This window comes from Spermophilus citellus (genome assembly GCF_964194105.1).
Source record: "Spermophilus citellus genome assembly, chromosome: 5".
NCBI classification, from domain to species: domain Eukaryota; kingdom Metazoa; phylum Chordata; class Mammalia; order Rodentia; family Sciuridae; genus Spermophilus; species Spermophilus citellus.
This window is the reverse complement of record NC_138186.1, coordinates 121,317,342-121,340,459: the sequence shown is the minus strand read 5'-3', so window position 1 is coordinate 121,340,459 and position 23,118 is coordinate 121,317,342. Positions and strand designations below refer to the sequence as shown.

The 23,118-nt window shown below is 35.1% G+C and overlaps 1 protein-coding gene across 4 annotated transcripts in view; it reads left to right on the top strand.

Annotated features, from left to right (window-relative positions):
- The window catches only part of HS3ST5 (heparan sulfate-glucosamine 3-sulfotransferase 5), a 263,151-nt gene that overhangs the window by 209,977 nt on the left and 30,056 nt on the right, over positions 1-23,118 (top strand). The window lies entirely within an intron of this gene.

Below are 23,118 nucleotides of genomic sequence, written 5' to 3'. Positions count from 1 at the left end.
ATATATAACAATGGAAGTCAACTAGAGAAATAGTAAGAACATGTGTCATTTCCCAACTATTTGCAATTCTTTTCTAAGGTAATAAGCATAAATTCAGAGCAAATTAAGGAAAGTCAATGAAGGAGATTTGAGAAAAGAGAATTTGTGAAATAATCATCTTGAAGAGAAAGAAGCTGACCATTGGGAGTATGTCAAGATTACCTGAAAATGTCAAAAGACCAATTTTTATATGAACTCCTCTTTGAAGTGAGGCCAATTTGCATGATTGTATGGTTTCTCCAATGAGAATCTCTGTGGGTGCTGGCATAGCATAAGTTGATAGTTGTGTTATGGGTATTAATGCTATGGGAATTCGTTTCTTATACTCCTAAAACATACCCCAAATGAAGTAGCATTAAACAACACAAATTTATTATTTTACACTGCTGGAGATCAGAAGTTCAAAGTGAATATCACTGTGCTAAACTCAGGATGTCGGCAGGGGTACATTGCTTCAGGAAGCCCTAAATAAGAATCTGTTTCTTTGCATTTTCCAGTTTCTAGAGCTCATTTGCTTGCCTGTTTCTCCCTCTGATCTTCAAAGCTAGCAAAGGTTGCCATACCTCTACTTCTTCTGCCTCCCATGTTAGTACTCTGGGGCCAGCTGGATAATACAAGATAATCTCTCCATCTCAAGGCCAATTGATAGGTACCATTAATTCCATGCACATCTTTTATTCCTCTTCACCATAAAACCAACAAATTCGTATAAGGATTGGTTGCAGACATCTTTGGAGAGCTTTCGTTCTGCCTATTGCATCACACTTGGGGTTTTGCTTTTTGCCAGTAAGGTAGAATAGAGAGAATGAAGAACAGTGAGGAAGTTAAAAGTGTGTTCAAGGAATGTTTATGAAGCTGAACCATACACTTCAAGCAATGAGTAGAGATGAGGGTATGAGAAGAATGATTAGGAGAGAGCACACTGGCAATGTCAAGGAGTGATAGGTCTCCATGGAAATTTCTGGAGTGGGAATATTGCAATTAGTGAGCTGAAATAATAGGAGGTGAAGGTCAGAGAATAGATTTAAAACTGAGATTTTAGAGGTTTGCGAATTATTGGAGATGGCAAGGTTTATGACTTTTGAAATTTAAAGACTCAAAGAAATGATTAATACATTATTTTACCCTAAAATAATTCAGGAACCCAGAATTGGCTCCAAACTTTTAGTAAGGTTTTTTTTTTCCAGGGTACTTACATTTTTAAGACAGTAAATGCAGATTATCAGTTTCAGAAAGTATACTGAGTTCTTCTGTTTCTTGCCCCTGGTCTTGGGAGGAAGCCCTCCTCCAGCCTGAGCCCTGTGGAGCTGAGCTACATCATTGCATGAAGGGAGCTCTGTCACCCAGGGAAGCAGAAGCCAGCAGAGCTGGTCAAGCCATCTGATGATCTTGTGAGGAGGACAAACCATTCTATTTAGAGTCTAGTAAATGGCTTAGAAAATTACGTGTAAATGATTGCACTAAAGTGTGGAAGAGTGATCTTGGATGTCTTTATAGTACCCAAGGAACATTTTGTATATGATTTGCTAAAGATGTTTCTATTTTGAATTTAAAACTATTTCATGCTTTATTTTGCAATACAAATATGGGTCATCTCATTGCACTGTTCATTGAAAGATCTCTCTTTAGTGTACTATGCCCAGAAAGCATTGAATTTGTTCTACTCTATTGAAACCAATACAGAATTGCCTGAAAAGTGCATAGTTTCTATGCGACATTATTAAAATGTCATAATTTTCTTCCAAGTTCATGCATATACTTTGTTTTCAAGGCAGTAGAAAATGACAGTTTACTGAAAATGAGAAGCCAGGTTTGCATGTTCTCCATAACATAGGGGTTGCATATGAGCCAGATGAGAAATTTGCTGAGTAAAACTAGAAAAATAAACAAAAAATGACAAATTACATGTTTCAAGGTCATTAATTGATTCAATGTAATTACTGAAATGATAGTGTCAGAAAATAAGGATTAGCCTTGTGCCTTTTGAAGAGAATTTAGCAATAATGCTCACACCTTGTAAACATATATCTTTTAAATATTTTATGAAAATAATGGAAGCTGCAACAGTGTAGAATATGCAAATTAAAGTGGCAGTTTTAAAAAGATTATATTACTTCCTGAAATTTTGAATAGTTTTATATGTCCCTGACACATCATGCCCTTTAGTCACAATCTCATATCCACTTCCCAAATTCCTTCTTTCTTTCAACTTTTCAATTTTCTAAACAACCTGTAAAAGCCAACAGAGGTTTCATTAACCATGAGACTCACATATTTCATTTCTTACTTCATTTTTGCCTTGAGATTGTACTACTGTTCCAAAGCCAAATGGTTCCTTTTGGCCAGTTTTAACAGTTAAAAGTTCAAGGTCTAGAAGGACAAATGAAATTCTTACATCTCTACAGAACCAGCCTGGTGTTGGACAGAGAAACATTTTCAAAAACACATTTTATGGATCAACTGAATGGACAATTGATGCATGCCTCAACTCAACCACCCCGCCTCTGTCGACCCCAGCCATAGACAAAATAATGACCAAATCCATCACTCTGCTTCCTCCCCAAAATTTCTTTGTACTTCTGTCGTCTCTGTGCCAGTTATTGATTCAATCTCTTCATTCTTTTTGTCTGCTCCATGAAACTGGACCTAGGCCCTTAAAGATTTTTCCTTTGTATCATGTTCGACTTTCTCAGTAGAGGTGCTGGAGAGATATTACCAGAGGAAAGGGTTTTGCTTCTGGGTTTTTGTGTATGAACTGGACGGGTACTCTCAGCCTATCTTACTTTCCCAGTTCCAGGCTCCAGCAGCTTCAGGTGGCCAGAGGCATTTTCACAGATGAGTGCATCTGGGGAGACTCTTCCTAAAGTCAGCTCCCTCATAGCCCTGGGGGCGGGATTTTAGGCAATTTGTAGCAGTGCTGTACCACAGTAACATCCTTTACTGTCCAGCAAGCCAAGGCTGTGCCCTCTCCAACAAGGTCTATATTTCAGCTTCATTGGATATAAGGGACAAAGACAATGAGGCTTTTCCTCAGGTGATCTTTCTCAACTTTCAAGGTAATAGTTGTTTTTTATATCTGCTATTCCTGTAGACTTCTCCTTACCTCTTATTAACCAATTCCTGGTAACTGCAGCCCACTATTGTAGTTAGTAATTCTTTATATTAAAAATTTTCTCTGTTTAAGTTACTGTGATTTTTCTCTGTCTTGATTGGACCTAGACTATGAATCTATACTCTCTCTTATATCTAAATCTATATACACATATATGTATGACACAGAGAAAGATACAAGCATATTTCCATATACCTACATATCTACATACCTTCCCACGTCTTCTTGCTCCTCTTCTCTCCCATCCTTCAAACTAGCATTGATCTGATTTCCCCTCACTATAGATTAGAATGTGTTTTCTATAAAGAGAAAATTTCTTCTATGTTTTTTCTACAGGTTTAGAACTTAAGGTTGTGCATTTGGTCTGTGATCCATTTTGAGATAATATTTGCATATGGCACAAGCTACAATGCACATTTCTGTTTGTTTTTGCATATCGATATCCAAGTTGTTCCATCACTACCTGATGAAAAGACAATCATTTCTCCACCATACTACCTTTGTATCTTTGTCAAAAAGCAATTGCCCATCTAGATGTGTGTTTATTTCTGGACTCTTCTGCTCCATCAATCTATTTGCCCATCCTTATGAAAATATAATCCTTATATTTGCCACACTCTTACAGCTTTATAATACATCTTGAAGTCAAGTAGTTTAATTCTCCAACTTCATTCTTTTTTAAAAAAATGCTTTGGTTATTTCAGGTCCTATGATTTTTCGTATGAATTTTAGAATCCCCTTCTCAATTTCCACCAAAAAAGAAAAAAAAAGCCTGCTAAGAGTTTAATTGGGATTACATTGAATCTTTGAATGAAATTAAGTACAGATGAATGCTGAACAATATTCAGTTTTCCAACACACAGACAAGGTATTTATTATTGGGTCTTCTTAAATTTGACTCAACACTGTTTGTGATATTTGGTATACAAGTTTTCCATATGATTTGTCAAATTTATCTCCTAAATATTCCATACTTCTATGCTATTATAAAGGCATTGAACTTCATATTGATCATTGCTAGTATTGCATATAGAATTACAGCTGAGTTTCAGGTATTGAACTTGTATTCTGCAACATTATTAAAGTCTTTATTCTAATAGCACTTTTATAGATTCCATTAGTCTTTCTGTATAGATAATCACATCATCTGCAAATAACGATAATTTTACTTCTACCTTTCCAATCCATCCTTTCTCTTTCTTGCCTATTACACTGGTGAGAACTTCCGGCACAAGTGCTGCTATGTAGATATGCCAAGAACAGACAATTTTGTCTTGTTCCTGATTTTAGGAGATAAGCATTAAGTTTTTAATCCATATGTGTAATGTTAACTGCAGGCTTTTAGGATATGAACTTTATCAGGTCAAAAAAAAATTCCTTAATTCCTCATTTGTTTAGTTTCCCATGAAATCAATGCTAGATTTTGTCAAATTCTTTCCTAGTGTCTATTGAAGTGATCATTTGGTTTCTCTCTTTTAGCGTTACTCTGGTGGTGTGGTTTGTATTTGGACTGTTCTCAAAAAGCTCATGTTCCCCATTGCAGCAATGTTCAGAAGGAAGACTTTGGGGAATTAACTGAATCATGAGGGTTCCAACCTCATCACTGGATTATTCCATTGACAGCTGACTGGACTATTGGAAGTTGGTATAAACCATAAGCAGGTGGAAAACTGTTGGAAGAAATGTGTCACGGGGGCATGACCCTGGAGACTATATCTTGTCTTTGGCCCCTTTCTCATAACCCTGCCCTCCCTTTCTCTGCCTCCTGGCTGCCATGAGCTGAGCAGCTTTCTTCTACCATAACTCTCTATCATGATATTGTGACTTTGAGGCCCAAATCAATGAAGCCAGCCAACTCTGGACTAAAACCTCTAAAACCATGAGCCAAAATAAATCTTAAGTTGCTTCTATCAGGTATTTTGGTCACAGTGACAAAAAGCTGACTCACAAATCTGGTAAGTTTCATTATTTGATTTTAAAATGTGAAAACATCCTTGGGATAAACCTCTTCTGCTCATGGTGTATTATTTTTAAGTGTCTTCCCATTTTTCTGTTTCAAAAAGCAGAAATCGAAACTCAGTAGAAGAAAAAACAGCCAGAAAAATATGACAATGCTTCCTTAATTCCTTATTTAATAAGTAATTTGGGCTTTGGGGAAGAATAAAACCTATGTTTGTTTCCCATTACTTCTCAGTATCATTTCCAACAAGTCTTTTGTGCAATTTCTGAGATGGATTTAATGGAATTTTTTTTTTAATATGCCATCTGCTGGTCTTCTGATTTTAGTAGCAGTAAAAAATGCTGGATTTGGTAAAGTGCATAACAACCTTTTAGAATTTATATATTACATGTTAACTTTTCTCCAGATGGAAATAATGATTAAGTATTTTTTTATTAATCATTTTCTAGGAATATATTATTATATACTTTCTCAGAACTTTGTCTTGGTTTTAACTTTTGCATTGTTCCTGAAACTTTATAATGACCACGAACAAGTGATTTCAGTAGTGGTATTATCGTTAACTCTCAAACAGTAAGGGATTTTTCAAAATGAAAAGTTTAATTCCATCCTAAATGTTCGTCCATGTTCTTAAGACACTAGCTTCTGGATAGCCATTTTACTATACTGCCACAAATTGGTACATCATTTTTACATACTGAATAAAAGAGATAATTGTAGACATATATGGCTTATGTGCCCATTACATATAGTTCCTTTTTTAAGAATAATTTTTTAATTTATATATGACAGCAGAATGCATTGCAATTCTTACTACACATTCACAGCACAATTTTTCATGTCTCTGGTTGTATACAAAGTATATTTACACCAATTTGTGTATTCATACCTGTACTTTGAACAATGATCCTCACATTCCACCATCATTAATAACCCCATGCCTCCTCCTTTCCCCTCCAACCCCTCTGCCCTATCTAGAGTTCGTCTGTTCCTCCCATGTTCCCTCTTCCTATCCCACTATGAATCAGTCTCCTTATATCAAAGAAAACATTTGGCATTTGTTTTTTGGGGGATTGGTTAACTTCACTTAGCATCATCTTCTCTAACTCCATCTATTAACCTGAAAATGCGTGATTTTATTCTTTTATTGCTGATTAATACTCCTTTGTGTATATATGCCACATTTTTTATCCATTCATCTATTGAAGAGCAACTAGGTTGGTTCCACAGTTTAGCTATTGTTTCTATTCTGTACTGTTAATTACAGAAAAGTGTAAATAGAGGATATTATGAGTGGAGAAGGAGATTTTTTTATGCTGGTCTTTTTTATTCATTCAGTTCAAGGAAAGTTTATGGAAAGCCAAGTCTACATAGGGTTTTTTGTTGTTGTTGTTAATAGTATCTCTTAATTTGTTATCCTTCTTCTAAATGATGGTATTTTATCATTTCATTTGATAGGCCTATTTTAACAAGGAGGTGGCTACTCTTCAATTAGTCATATGATAAATGATAATGTAATTTATTTCATTCAAGTAGGGACAGTTCTTGCATTTCTGGGAATCCCATTATCCTGAAAACTTTGCCCTATTCTCTTCTTTTCACGAAATTACCTCCTTAGCTTAATTACAACTGTAGTGTTTTCCCACAGGCAATATAATATCTACTTACCCTAAACACCTCAAAGTCAAGAAAACTTAGAGTGTTAAGTAAAATTGATTTGTTCAGACCAGATCGAAAACAACATTACAGCTTACTGGTTAATCAATGTAAATTTCGCTAATGCCATAAGGAGTCAAATCCTTTGTAAAAGAACATGTGGGCAACCTATTTCATAAATCTGTATCTTCCCTGCAATGATAATTTTCTCTCATGAAGATAGTTTTGTGAGACAAAAATAGTATTTTCTCATATACTCTATTTAATTGCTTTACATGAGTTAAGTTCCAGGAAATATATATAAAATTATAAAGAAAAATTTGTTGATATAGAAAATCACAAGGCCTATTTGTAAATATAAACTTCTCTGATGAGTTAAAATAGTAAAATTATGCTGTCAATCTTATAAAACAGCACAAATAGACTGATTACTTATTCTTAATTACTTATACACATAACCATACCACTTTGCTAGTGGTCATCTAAGGTAACATATTAGGTAAAACATACTTTGGTTAAAGTCTTACTGATGTTTCCATGGCTTAGATTTTAGGAGGAATTTTGAGGGATTATCGTGCTTTTCAGCTCTCCTGAAGCTGTTCATATATATTTGAGCTGTTTCCTTCTGTTTCCTAGTGTATTCCCCGCACTCCTAGAAAGCAAAATCTTTCACTCATAATTATTCTGTTGACCTTAAAATCGCCTCAAAATAATGTAGCCCCTAGTTCCTGGATGGTTCTGTTGACAGCTATGAGAGTAGTTCACACTTCACTGGGAAACCATTACAAAAAAAATCACCAGGTCATTATCGCAAACTCTTTTTTTTCTTATTCTATGGAGCTTTGAAAGTGCTCTTGGGAATTGGTAAGATGAGTGTATCCCAGAGTACTTACTCCAAAATCTGTGAAAGTTTTAAGTGAATGAATAAAAGGTGGCAAAAGCTGAGGTTTGGGTATAAACTAAGCCTGAATTGAGGAAGATAATATCCAAAGCTACAAAAGTGAGTCTTGTGACATAATCCTGAATCTATGGGTAACTTAAACCAAAAGTATGCGCGCGCTCTCTCTCTCTCTCTCTTTTTCTCTCTCTCTCTCTCTCTCTCTCTCTCTCTCTCTCTCTCTCTCTCTCTCTCTCTTTGTATTTAGTCCCATATCTCAATCTTCAAAACTTTTTAAGTAAATAAGTATAAGCACTCAGGATGACTTTTAGAGAAGCTACATTAACTTTCAAGACCACACCTGCGTATTTCACACCTAACATGTAGCTGAACAAAATCCAGTGCAGTGTTAACGTAGAAATCAGCCCTGTCCAGGAGTGGCTATTGAGATGAGGTTAAAGTGTAGGATTTTGCAGGATCCAGGAAATTGGGGCCAATCCTAGCAAACCCCAAAGCTCAAAAGATTTGAGAAACTATCAAGAAGACAATGACCGTGGGGAGCCTGGACTTAAGGTAACAAGCTCCACTGATATAAAATATACTGATGCTCAGTGAAGGAGAAGGGTGGATTTGTATACTTCTAACATTAGCCTGTAATTAGTCACCACAGGTAAAAGGTAAGGTATGTCTATTTGCCAGATACCTGAATGTTCACAATTCTCTAGCTGTTAGTATTTTTAACAAACACACCACTCAGAGAAGGGGTCAGAGGAATTGAGTTCAATTGCAGTTCCTGTCACTTGCTTGTCATATGATTTTTATAATTTATAAAAATCTCTCAACTTTAAACATTTTTAAAAACAAAAAAAATCAAATATTCCTCCTTTTAGATAATATCATTGTTCATATATCAAAAAGAATATAGTACTTTGGGATGCTTTGGAAATAACAACACCAGATATTAAGGATATAGTCAATCAATACTTAAACTAAAAAGTTTTTTCTCAGCAAGAGAAACAATAAGAGAGGTAAATAGGGAGCCTACATCCTGGGAACAAATTTTTACTCCTCACACTTCAGATAGAGCCCTAATATCCAGAGTATACAAAGAACTCAAAAAATTAGACAATAAGATAACAAATAACCCAATCAACAAATAGGCCAAGGACCTGAACAGACACTTCTCAGAGGAAGATATACAATCAATCAACAAGTACATGAAAAAATGCTCACCATCTCTAGCAGTCAGAGAAATGCAAATAAAAACCACCCTAAGATACCATCTCACTCCAGTAAGATTGGCAGCCAAACAACAACAAGTGCTGGTGAGGATGTGGAGAAAAGGGTACACTTGTACATTGCTGGTGGGACTGCAAATTGGTGTGGCCAATTTGGAAAGCAGTTTGGAGATTCCTGGGAAAGCTGGGAATGGAACCACCATTTGACCCTGCTATTGCCCTTCTCGAACTATTCCCTGAAGACCTTAAAAGAGCATGCTACAGGGATACTGCCACATCGATGTTCATAGCAGCACAATTCACAATAGCTAGACTGTGGAACAACCCAGATGCCCTTCGATAGATGAATGGATTAAAAAAGGTGGCATTTATACACCATGGAATATTATGCAGCATTAAAAAATGACAAAATCATGGAATTTGCAGGGAAATGGATGGCACTAGAGCAGATTATGCTTAGTGAAGCTAGCCAATCCCTAAAAAACAAATACCAAATGTCTTCTTTGATATAATGAGAGCAACTATGAACAGAGTAGGGAGGAAGAGCAGGAAGAAAAGATTAACTTTAAACAGAGACATGAGATGGGAGGGAAAGAGAGAGAAAAGGGAAATTGCATGGAAATGAAGGGAGACCCTCATTGCTATACAAAATTACATATAAGAGGTTGTGAGGGGAATGGGAAAATAAACAAGGAGAGAAATGAATTACAGTAGATGGGGTAGAGAGAGAAGATGGGAGGGGAGGGGAGGGGGGATAGTAGAGGATAGGAAAGGTAGCAGAATACAACAATCACTAATATGGCAGTATGTAAAAATGTGATGTGTAACCGACGTGATTCTGCAATCTGTATTTGGGGTAAAAATGGGAGTTCATAACCCACTTCAATCTAATGTATGAAATATGATATGTCAAGAGCTTTGTAATGTTGTGAACAACCAATAAAAAAAAAGAAATGAATCATTGTATTCTCCAAAATCACCAAGCTGTGATTTTCAACTGTTAAGTCAACCGCTCTCGGTTTTCAAGAGCTTTTCCATATCTTCTTATCATCTCTGCTACGATTTAGTTTATATTTTTTCTTTAAATCAACTCATTTGTTTTTTTCTTTTCAATATTCAAAAAACCAGAGATTAGTATGTGCATTATATAATTTCTTTCTTTTTTTTTTTTTTTGATACTAGGGATTGAATCCAAGGGGGCTTAACCACTGAGCTACATCCCCAGACCTTTTTAATTTTTTATTTAGAGACAGGTTCTCACTAAGTTTCTTAGGGCCTCGCTGAGTTGCTGAGGCTTGCTTTGAATTCATGATCCTCCTGCTTCAGCCTCCTGAGCCTCTGGGATTACAGGCCTGTGCCACTGCATATGGCTTGTAAAATTTAAATACAAATTAAAATGAATTTATATTTATGAAACGTTTTAAAAGCTCTCTATCTCATTCAGTACACACAGAGAAGAAGGAAGCCTTAAAATATAGGTAAGCAGTTGAAACAGAATGGGACAAGAAATGAAAGCATTCAAAAGTTTTGGCAAACATTTTGATTCTTTTTCAAATACATCACACTTCCTATAAAGTGCAGTATTGTTACTTAATGTGAATTAGAAATTCATTTTGAAAACTCTTCACAATAACAAGTCATCTTGAAGTGTACAGTCCCAAGAAAATATTTTATGTGGGACTTAAAAATATCTATCTAGTCCAGTAACTAGTGTTTTCCAGAGGAAAGAGACACTGGCACATTCTGCAGTTCATACTTTTTTTTCTGAAATGTCTATTTAGGAAGCCAGATTTTAAATTTATACACAACCCTAGGTGTGGCTCATCATGTTGGATCATGATGTAATTTCAATGACTCAGTTTAAATAAGAGTATATTGTGTATTTGGGGGCACAAGCATCCAATTCAATCAAGTGTTCTAAAAGGGAAAACAAAGACCACCTTCTGATTCCTGGAGTATAGTTATTATGGCTAATGTTTATTACCTTGAGTCACCCTGGTCTGTACCCCCTTCCATCAAGGCAAAATTCTTCCTAGGCATCAAGTTATAAGGGCTCTATCACGTTCATGTCCAAAATCTCTGTAACACCAGATCACATGCTCTGAAGTGGAGGAGATAGACAAATATAGCAGCAGACCCTTCCTCATTTATTTCTCATGCTATTTCAATGCTGAATGTCAAACCCAGCTTATATTCTGGGAATATCCAAAACCTGAGGCAGCATGCAACTATTCCTAAACTGATAGTGCAATAACATGTACTAGAATGGGTATGCAGTGGAAGAAACACTACAATGAATCCAATTTTCTTTACTAAAGGTATTTTGAGACTTTGGTACAAGCCTATAAATCTCAAAGAGGAGCTCTCTGAAGGCATCATTCCTCAGACTTTTTTATCCATACAGTATTTTTGCAAGGTACATCCGAGCAGATTGGCATCCCAGGGGAGCACTACTCTAAAAAGATATTATTACTGTTAAGGAATAATATAAATATAATGCAATAAAATATAGAAGGTTGCCTTTTCATATATTTTTAAAACATTTACTTTTGTGCTTTGTAATTGCCCTAGATAAATGTGTTGTATATCTTTCCAAGTCTCTGCTTATTTGGCTTAATAACTCCTTTGTGACTTTTGAATAATGTAAGAATTTGATTCATTATTTAGAAATCTGGGTTGCTACAGTAATGAACTAGATGATACATTTAATTGAGACTGCCAATACTGCAGAGGTTGTCAGTCTCAGCATCAGAACTAACTGAATTTCCATGCCAACTTAAAAATCAAAAGAAGGAGAAAGAATTTATTTGCAAAAGTTAGAGAAAACACTTTGGCATTTACTAGTGACCCTTGATGTGATTTTTAGTTTATAGAAAGGAACAGACTATTTTTAAACCAAATGCCGTGATTCTTGGCTAGCACTGTCATTTTAAGCAACCTTGTTTTCCATCATCTGTGACTTCTTACCTACAAGTGATAAGACTCCTAAAGGCTTCATAGCATAGAGTCAACTTCAGAAGTCATGTACTATATATGTTTAAGAACTAAATATTTATTTTCCCATTGACTCTTGACCCCCTTAGAATAACTGTCACCTTCTGCAAATGCTTTCACTAAGTAAAAAGTCAATTGGTTGTAAGTGGTGATGAGGAAAATGTCATGTGATTAATGCTATAGTTTAGGCTGTTGTGATTAGTCACAGGAAAAACAGTTAAACTTCCTCCCTAAGAAACATGGTATGTTAACGGCAAATGGCCTGCCTGGAGCCCAGTAGGAAGAAATAGTTGGGCAGTGTTAAAAGCTGCCTATTGATTTGTGCCCCGACTGAAAGCCATGTGCTGATGTAAATGAAAATGTGTCAAGAGTTGATATCGATTTTTTTTTTAAATCAGGCCATCTCTGGGGAAATACTGCTAGCCATACTACTGCTCTTGTCTTATGAACGAAATAAGTTTCCTTTCCACAAGACTACACATGTCCAGACTTCAAATTTTTCTCTTTAAGTGAGGTGTGGTAGGATGCCAGTCCATCATCTACAATCTCTACCTGAAGAAAATGGCCAAGAGTACCTATTTCCAGGAATAAAATAAGAAAGAGAATGTAAAGTTTGTGTTTAAGAAGAATGTGTATGTATGTTTGAGAGAGTATGGGTCCACGCCCGCTTACCTATATATTGACCTGCTGGTACCCGGCTCATAGTACATATAGTCCTAAGCTGGGAATTTTCATCCCATGTTTTCCAAAATAAGACATTCTAGAAAGATAACTTTATTTTTAGAAATTCTATCAAAGACAACTATAATACAGGATAAAAAGTGACATACATTAGGATCTGAACCATGAAGTTGGGGCCCTTCTTCTCCTTAGAAAAATTACCATGTTTTCCTCCTCTCTCAGGACTATTTTCCAGAATGGTGCTTTATTCATAGACCACAGTGCTTGTAAATATTGACTAACAATATAAGAAAAGGCCAAGATTCATAATAATCATGCAGCTTTGGGTCAAATCTGTGGGGATTTCAATGCCTAGGTAAGGCTGCATTTTATGACTCAGCTGGGGTAAGTCCTGGACTCTAATATAAGGCAATCAGAATAGAAAATTAATGTGGAAGCAGAGAGAGGTCACCATCTGCCCATATAGGTGGATTATTTGGAATCAACTATTGTGATTAGAGAAAACCCTAATAAACTGATAAGGAAGTGAATCATTCCCTCCTTGATAGTTTAGAGACCTAAGTCCACTTGGTTTTATTCATTGGCCTTAGCCACAAAAACATGATAAAAACTTCACTTTGCAAATTGCTTAATTTTTTGGTTGATTACTCAACTATGTTTGTTATACTCCAGATTTTATTATATGTATACCTTGTACTTAAATCTAAAGAAAAAACAATGAAAATAGAACTTCAGGGAGTGGGAACTATTATGATGCAGTAACTCTATACTGCATGTCCTGCATTAAAATTTTGGAGTATACAGCAGAAACTTCCAGAAGATTATTCATCACTCATAATTGGCAAGACAAATAAGGTAACAAACAATCTATGTAGATGGAACTTTTCAATTAGGGCCACTGCCTTAAAATACTTACAATTCGTCTACAACTCTTAAAATGGGAGTAGCTTGCTGGCCCTGTAGCTTGACTAGTAAGCCAAGGTTTATGGATGATCCTCTAGGGTATCCCAGAGGCCAAACAAGAGCAGCCCTTCCTGCAGCCCAGAAAAACCAGGACAGACCGAGAGACCTTGATTGCTCTGCTTCCTGTCATCCTTATAAGTTGTCCCATGTTGTTATTTAACTTTGAATATATATTTATTAAGCATTTCCAAAGGACAGTAAGCTAAAACTTAATAAATGCTCAAGGAAAAAAATATACAAATATACCTATACCCGTATATATGTACGTGTGTGTATGCAAGTAGGGATGTGTGTGTTGTGTGTGTGTGTGTGTATACAAAATGAGCTAGCCTCTCTATGACATCAAATTATTTAGTCTCTTTTCAGACTGAAATACATACCAATGGCCTTACACAGTTATTCTTTCTAGGACAAGCTCCAATTAACTCAAAAAATATCTTACAGAATAAGAGTAAATGATTTTCCTTTTTACTTATGGTTTGTACAGATGCATAATATATCTATTCATCAACTAATTCTTAGTTACTCTTCTCTCATACTCAGGCATATAAATATCATGTTCATATGGGTGTGTATATACACATATACTTGAAACAATGAGAGAAAATCATTTGAGAAAGGACATAAAATCTGAAAACATAGACAATATTAACTTACCATCTATATGTAATATATTACTAAATCATTTGTTAAACATTTGCCTGTGCCTCCAGATTTAGTGGCCATCTAGTTTTTGAAAGATATTATCAAAAAGGCATGCATTTAGCCTCACCGATCTTCTGATTTTGATTTGAGTTACCAAAATGAAGGCTTCAATTTGGTTGGAGTTTTAGCTTATTGGCTTTAAATAAAAATAAAATAAAAAATTCAACAAAGGAATTGTAACAAAAGTTCTAGTTTAAATTAAAGATTATTACAACTTCATCATGCTGACTACTTACTTGAATGTTTAACAGGTTCTTCACTTGCTTGGTAAAAAGTCTGAGTTAGAAAGTATTGATTACAACTTAATTCCCAGCCTTTTCTTCCAGAACTACCTTTATTTTGTAAAATACCAGAGAAAGAGGCAGACAAGAAAACGACTGTACATGAGTCATTCATTGGCTTTTGTGTGTAAGGAAGAAGCAGAAAAAAAAACACATACACATATATAAGCCTAAAAATATGAATGAATTATTTGCCAGCCCATGGAATTTGTCTGTACTCCTCTATGTCCATTGGATATAAATTCTCAATTTTAGTTGAGAATTAATAGTCTGAGAAAAGCATGAGAATGTAGGCTATACTCTGATTTTTAAAAAAATGGAGAAAGAAAAGAAAAAAATACAAAAGAAAGCAATGGAAAATTCCATTTGCTTTCTCATATCCCATTCCCAAAATAATTCTGATTACTACAATTCAAAGATTCATATTTTTCAGAGAACAAAATATTCTTCAAATATAGCTCTATGTAGAATTTTCAAGCATTTATGCCACAACGTTTGATAAGAATAGAAACAAACAAGAAATATGAAATACAGTACTCTTTATAGTTTGAGCCTGCGTTTGTGAGAATGAACATAGATCACAATATACAATATAAAGGATGCTAAATATCCAATATTTCCTTCCCTAGTAATAATGCTTTTGTTGTAGGGCAAAAGTTTTCAAACAAGTTTTTCATTTTATATGTCTTAGAACAATAAATGAAAATCATCCTAATAACATGTTATTTCTATTAGGACTGAACTTTTCATGAATATATTAATAATCACAATTTAAAATTTTAACTCCATATATACTGCTGAAAAGAGATAAACAATCTAACATCCAATTATATATATATATGTATCTAAATATAGATGCATTTCTTATACATAAATAATGTTTCTTTGATATAATAGAATAATTCATGTTGTAAAAAATTTAATCTTTTTGCTTTGTGTTTCTCAGGAAGAAAAGTAATCAAGAAACTATATGAAGTTTTTTTTCCCCCTCTTTTATTACACTAAAGAAATTGAGTGCAATGAAGCATATTACGCCTTTCTCTATCAGGTGCTTATTTACATTTGCATTGCTAAATTATTTACCACAAATACATTTTTAACTCTAGCAAACCTTAAAATAATAAAGTTCCATTTCAGGCTTTATACAAATATGCAAATTTTAATGTGAATAAGGCATACTTTATATTACAGAGCATTTTTATTCATTATTCTCTTACCCCTGCGGTCTCTCAACAATTGTGGAATATTAGGGAGACCTCTAGTGGCACTTACATTCCCAGTAAATTAACAAAATAAAGAATAGGTGGTTCCTTTTCCTTACTATTTGGACAAGTTTTGATACCTAAACATATTTTATTTGACATTTTTTCTATTTTTCATCCAAAGTTTCCTTCCTTGCATATCCCCCATATCTTCTGCAATTTGGGGACATCAAATATGTAATAATAATATTTCCAGTTATTCAAATGCTCAGTTGCTAAACTCTTCATTCTTATGATGTTTCCAGTTGTCTCAGAAACCATTTTAAAATTCACTATAAAAACCATTTCATGGGAAATGGAGTTACTATATTAAATTTAAAAAAATATATACCTAAATAGATATTAATTGTAATAGTATAACAGTAAAGGAGCATATTTTATTATGCTTTCATCTAGCAAAAGAATGGATATATAAATAATGACGTACTGAAGCATCTCTGTAACATTTAGAACTTTCTAATTTAGCATTGGTTATGGTCAATATTTGAAGACAAGCCTAAGAGAGATGCGCCCCTAGATTAAATGTGCAATTTATCACAGTTCTGATCCTTTTCCAACTGGATCCTCACAAAATCTGTGCCTCAGCCTGGAACTTTCCTCCTTAATTGGTGAGTGAAGACTTCATGGGGATTGTAATACATCGATTGAATCATAAAGGATGTAGTGTAGTTATTCTAAGAAATGGTGAACAACATTCCTCACAGGGTGAACAGCTTCAGCAAGAATATAGATGAAAATAGCATGAATTTGCCCTGGAAAATATACAACAAACTCTGAGTCTTATTGAAATAGAGTGGTAAGCAAGTTCACAGAATGGATGTATCCAGAGATATATCAAAAGGGCAAGCCAGACTATGCAAGGCTTTGGAAGGATTTTAATTTATCCTGAACCCAAGTGGAAAATGTGAGATCAGTCAGATTTGTGTTTTAGGAATCAGTCTGGGAACAGGGTAGAGGATAAATTTGACAGGAAATAAGATCCAAGCCTGAGTGAACATTTAGTTTAGGCAGGAAATGATGAGAGCAGGCATAGAAAGTTATAAAAACTTCCTCTACTATAAAGTGAGGTCATTTATGTGCCCCTGCTGCCCTGAGCAGCAGTGGAATTAACTATAGTCTAAGAAAAGGCCCTGGCACTGCCCTACCTCAGCTCAGCACCCCATCAGGTTATGATGTTCTTTGGGTATTTGACCCTTGCCCTTGGCAATACCACTTCCTTTCTTCCCAGTCCCTAAGAGTGACCTCATGAAAGCATGTAGCCTTCAGCACTGTAGAAAGGCCTGGGTTGTATAGTCTGAATTTCACTTCTTTGGAAGATATAAAACATGTAAAAGAAGGGGTGGGTAAGAAGTATGATCTTGGAATATGCTAAGTGCATAGATGATAGCTGTTGGTCATAAGGGACAGGGATTAGCCCAGAATTACCCAGGCTAATTAATCTGTTTATAGAGCCAATAAAAGAAGAGGAGCAGAGGCGAGCTATATTAGTTTTCTATGCCCACAACAAATTCCTACAAATTTAGCAGCTTAAAACAACACACATTTATGATCTCATCATTCCTATGGGTCACAAGTCTGGGGATCATTTAGCTGGATTCTCTGCTTTGGGGTCTCACAAAGCTGTCATCAAGGTATCAGCCAGCACATAGTTTTCATCTGGAAGCCCAACTAAGGGAAAGGCTTGTTTCTATGCTCAGGGACTTTTGACAGCATTCAGTTTCTAGCAGCTAAGGATTCATGTCAGTTTTCTTCTTCAAAGCCAGCAAGAGTGAAAAATACTCTAGAGCAAGTCTACTAGAAAGACAATTTATACAATAGAATAAAATGGCAAGCGTGGCATCCAGTCACCTTTGCCATATTCTATTGACTAGTTACAAATCACAGATCTTGCCCATGATCAAAGGAAGGATATCACACAAAAGCATGAACATCGGTGATCAAGGATCATGAGAGCCATTATAACTGTCCATGGGTCTTTCTACAATGTTTACAAAATGTTCAACTTCTGACTGTCTTTATCACCATCTCAAGGAAATTCCATTATACTATAACTTGAACCATGATTGCATCCATATACAGTTATTAGAATAAGAATACATACCCTAAAAAATATATACCATATACTGAGGGGAAAAGGAGTAATTCCCTCCTTTGTAATCTTCAACATCTGTTCAGAAAGGATCGTATTGTATATTTTTAATAAATTTTTTTCTTCAGCATATCATATGCCTCTGAGAAATATTAGCTCATGGTTTGAAAACTATAAAGAGAAAAATACAAAAATATATAATCCTAAATAGCATTATCATCACATTGTATTGTTGCTGGTTACTTTCTTATCCATTTTGTGTTTTGATTTGTTTCACTATATTTAGAGAAATATTGGGACTTACTTTAATTTTTCCCAGTTTTTTTGAAAACTAGAGATAATCCTAAAATGGAATATATTTTATCCATTCTTCTTCCATGTTCTTATAATATTTTTAAAAAATACTTCTATACTCACCCTTTTTACTTCATTCACACAACTTTTCTTCGCTGTGCAAGCTGTTGCTGTCTCATGTTGGATAAATTAGCATTAATTTCTTCCCTGAGACCCTTATCCATCTTCCCATCCCTCTTTCATGCTATTTGGGATTGAATTTTTCTTCTACATAAAAAGTATTTAACAGTTCCTTTCTTCATTCACTTGGGCCTATGCTTCATTCCTTACACTATCATCTCAAATCCACGTCTGCCTTTTTAGGAAATCTATTATCTAATGTTCTTGCATATTCGATCTGATTTCCATTGTTTAGTACAAACCAAACTACTTTTTCTCTCTTCCAAAGAATCCTCTCCTTGTCTATACATAAGCAGGTTTTGATCTCAACTCAGACTATACATACAGTTTGGATTGCCCATGCCCCTGTCATCATGCATGGCCTGTCATCATGCATGGATATCGCAAGATGGGGAGTCCAGGAAAAGAGTGATAGGAAGCCAGATGCATGAATATGAAGGGGAAAAGACAAGTGAATCCATAACAGGACTCAGAAAGCAGATGTCAAGGCCAAGTCAGAAGATTGGCAGAAGACGGGAAAAATGAACAATGTTTTCACCTTCTAAAAGTCAAAACCAATCCAAGTCAGGTAGGTTAGATGGGACAAATGTAAAAACAAAGGGTAAAAGAAAACACAAAGCAGACAGAAAAACAGAGAATGTGTATGAAGACAAAATCCTAGAGAACAAAAGTGGCATAACGTCATGTGTGAGAATGTTTTCAGGCTCTGTAAGGATGAGCATGCAAAGAAGGGATGTGTATTCATCACGAGCAGCTCAATAGGAGAAGCAGCATTCTACCTGAGACTCAGTTTCTTCGATGACCCAGTGTATTTCCAATTGAAGCAGCATATGGCAGATCAAAGCATTTGAGGACACTAAAATTAAGTTCTCATTCCTCTTTCACCATGCTAACTGTGTTACCTTAGACTTGTTATTGAGCTTCCCCAAACCTCAGTTCATTTATCTATAAATTGCAGATAATCATATCAATGTCATAAAAATTAAATGTGATCACATATAAATGAAATAGCTGGTAGCTGGCAAGTATACTATATATTTTTTTCTTATCATTTATTTGTATTTTTATTTTTTTGTTTGCCAAAACCAAAATGGCTACAAAGGTATATCTATACCTGTGTCTTACCAGGTCTGCATGACCTTCTTTAAATTCATAATCTCCCAAATTTGTGATAAACTTATCACAGAATGTAGTCATGATAAGTTTTGTGTTATTTAAGCTAATTTCCCCAGTGATATTATGAACTCCTTGAGGAGAGACTTTCCAGTGCAGAGTTTATCAGAAAAACTCAACTGGCACTTGTAATTACACAGCATTTCAAGGTCTACCTTTTATTCACTCATTCAACAAGTACATATTGAACACCAACCACATGAGATACACTGGGGATCTAACAGTGAAGAAAGCTTGACTTTCTGCAGTGAATGGACAATTTCACTAAAGTACATTGTGAATCCACAAAGGGTAAGGACTCTAAGAGATTTTGTGCTCCAGGGCTTTAATTTCAAAAGATTAAGGATCAAAGAACTAACATTGGCTTTTAGTTTTCTTCTTCATTGACCAATTTTTTGGCTATTGAAAAATAAAAGTAAAAAAGTCTAGAATGTTTTTAACTGAGTGGAAGTTTGGAAGTGAATTTTTTTGCTCTCTGCCATGTCACTGTAAAACCAAGCCCACTCAAAGAATGCTGCCAGCAAATATGCATGGCACAGCCTCCTGCCAGTCTGAACCAGAGCTGACAAGAGTTCTGTATGTCTGCTGTGCTCTGGCCTCTTTTTCTTCCCCTGTGTGAGAAGGGTAAGTCCATGTTAGGAAGAAAGCAAAGATGCTCTCTGCCTTCTTTGCTGGAGAGAAGAAGATGATGGTTTCCCCCAGTGGACATCATAGTGCAATGCTTAGTACATTCAAAAGGACACATCTAAGCATTTGTGTATAAAGCTGCATTTGTCAATAATATGAGATTGACATCAGAAGGCTCACTGGCTTGAATCAAACTGTTTGTTCAACACCCTTCAGTACTTGATCCACAAACTTATTTCAAGATCAGCATGCCAAGGTGAAGATAAACACCTCTAATTCAGTGGAGCTAATGAGACATGACTTATTAATCCTACATGAAAATCCTAATTAGACATTGGAGCATTGCTTGTTTCATTGTTAAAACTATCCAATCCCTGAAGAATTGGAAAATGAATAGGGACTGAAATAGAAAGTGGTGTTATAATTAGGCCCCCTGAAATGAAAGCAATAATTTTTCCCCTGCGGAAAGTATTTGTTACTTCCCCCCCCCCAAATAACTAAGTATTAGCATTTGTAATAAAAGTTTGGTGCAAACATTCTAGAAATAGTTGGTCATGTGGACAGGAGAGAAATAGAACATTATGATTCACCAAAAGATAATTTTATTGTTGAGTTGCAGTTATAGCAATGTTAGTCATGGCGCAAGTTAATTAGGCAGATGACTTCATTACTCTTTAGTACTGATTCACTTAGTAGGTTTGTTTTATAAAGATACACTCATTTTCAGAACTAAGATTTCATGTTGGTAATCCAAATATTTTGGGCAATCATCAAGAATACAAGTAATTGCGGGATGCAGTGGTGCATGCCTGTAATCTCAGTGACTCAGGAGGCTGAGGCAGGAGATTAAAAGCTCAAAGCCAGCCTCAGCAACTTAGTGAGACCCTGTCTCTAAATAAAATGTTAAAAATGGCTGGGAACATTGCTCAGCGGTTGAGCACCCCCTGGGTTCAATCTCCAGTACCCAAAAAAAAAAAAAAAAGAATACAAGTAATAATAAATGGTAGCAAAGATATAGGGGAAAAAGAACACTTTTGGTGGGATTGTAAAGTAGTAAAACCATAATAGAAATCAGTATGGTGATTCCTCAGAAGACTAAGACTGGAATTACCATATGATCCATCTGTACCACTCTTTGATATTTATTCAAAAAACTTAAAATCAGCATACTTCAGTGAAATGTGCATACCCATGTTTATACAACATAATTCACAATAATCAAGTTATGAAACCAGCCTAGATGTCTGTCAACAGATGAATGGATAAGGAAAATGTGTTATTTATACACAATGGATTTTTATTCAGCCATAAATAAAAATAAAATTGTGTCATTTGCAGGAAAATTGATGGAACTGGAGAACATGTTAAGCAAAATAAGCCAGACTCAGAAAGTCAAGGGTGATGTGTTCTCTCTCATATGCAGAAGCTAGATAGGCAAAAATTTAAAAAAAAAAAGGTGGGGGGCATGTCATGAAAATACAAAGGAGACCAATAGAGTTGAGGAAAGGGATTTAGGGAGGAGGTGGTGGGGAATTAAATTGATCAAATTGTTTTGTGCGTGTATAAATATGTCACAATGAATCACACTGTTACATATAACCATAGTACAGCAATATAAAATACAAATCATTTGGAAGTCCCTTATTTTATTTTTTTAATCTGCCTATTATACCCAAAAAGAAAATGAGGAAAGAAGGAACAAAGCTACAGAACAAAGAAAAGTAGACATTTCCTCAAGCTTTCTAACTAAAAGGTATAATATAGCATTCCCATGGTAATATGCATGACCAACAATTTTTCCAACAATATTTGATGTTCTAAACTTTGTTTTCATTAGTGAGTTAAAGATAGGTGTAGAAGAAAGGAAGAAGGGAGGGAAGGAGAGAATCTTTGTGACATTTGTTTTATTTTTTTTTTAAAGAGAGAGTGAGAGAGGAGAGAGAGAGAGAGAGAGAATTTTTAATATTTATTTTTTAGTTATCGGCAGACACAACATCTTTGTTTGTATGTGGTGCTGAGGATCGAACCCGGGCCCCACGCATGCCAGACGAGCGCGCTACCGCTTGAGCCACATCCCAAGCCCATGTGACATTTGTTTTAATACTTCAGAGTAAGTCCCCTTGCTAAGATACAGCTGGGAAAATATTGTTAGCATTTTACATATAATTAGTTACCAAGTATACTAATAAACCAGATTGTCAAATTATGTTAATCACATATAAATAACACAAAAATGGCCTTGTACAGATGGAAAATGTGTAAGATAAATAGATCTCCCATGTAAGCAACCTCAACTAAGTCTTATTGATTAATTTTGTCCTACTTATTTATTCTGTTTTAAGCATAGACTGCTTTTCTTTCACTTCTTTTTTTTAAGGAAAATCATTAAAGCCTAAACTTCACGTTTCAAAATCATGAAGATTTTGAAAGTCTCTTAATCTTTGACAGAGAGGGAATTCCATGTGTACAGAGTTCCCAAAGAAATACCAGTGAGTTACTACTTCAGTTACTACTCAGTTAATTGCTATCAGGGAATTCACCCCCCTGGAATTTCATAAATGTATCAAGTATACCCCTGAAATAAAGTTTTAGGGACTCAATATAGCAGTTATTATAGTTATTATTATATTGGATAAAATTATTAAGTGAAATGTTGTTTTTTACCATACATACTGAACCTCAAAGTTGTGTTTAAAGAGACTATTAAGAGGAATAAGGGAATTAACTGGTGAAATTAGGATTGTACCATCCACCAGTGGCTTCCCTCTCTTCCCTCTCTTATACTCATTGCCTGAGTTATAACAAATGTGCATTCTTATTCACAAGTCATGATTGGAAATAATAGAGGCAACAATGCAAATATTTGGAAATGATGAAGAAGACACCTACAGCTCCAATACTTCTTAGCTATTTAATATTGGATAAGTTAACTTCTTTGAATTCTTTTATTTCATAATTCAAAGTAAGGGAGCTAATATATCCAATAT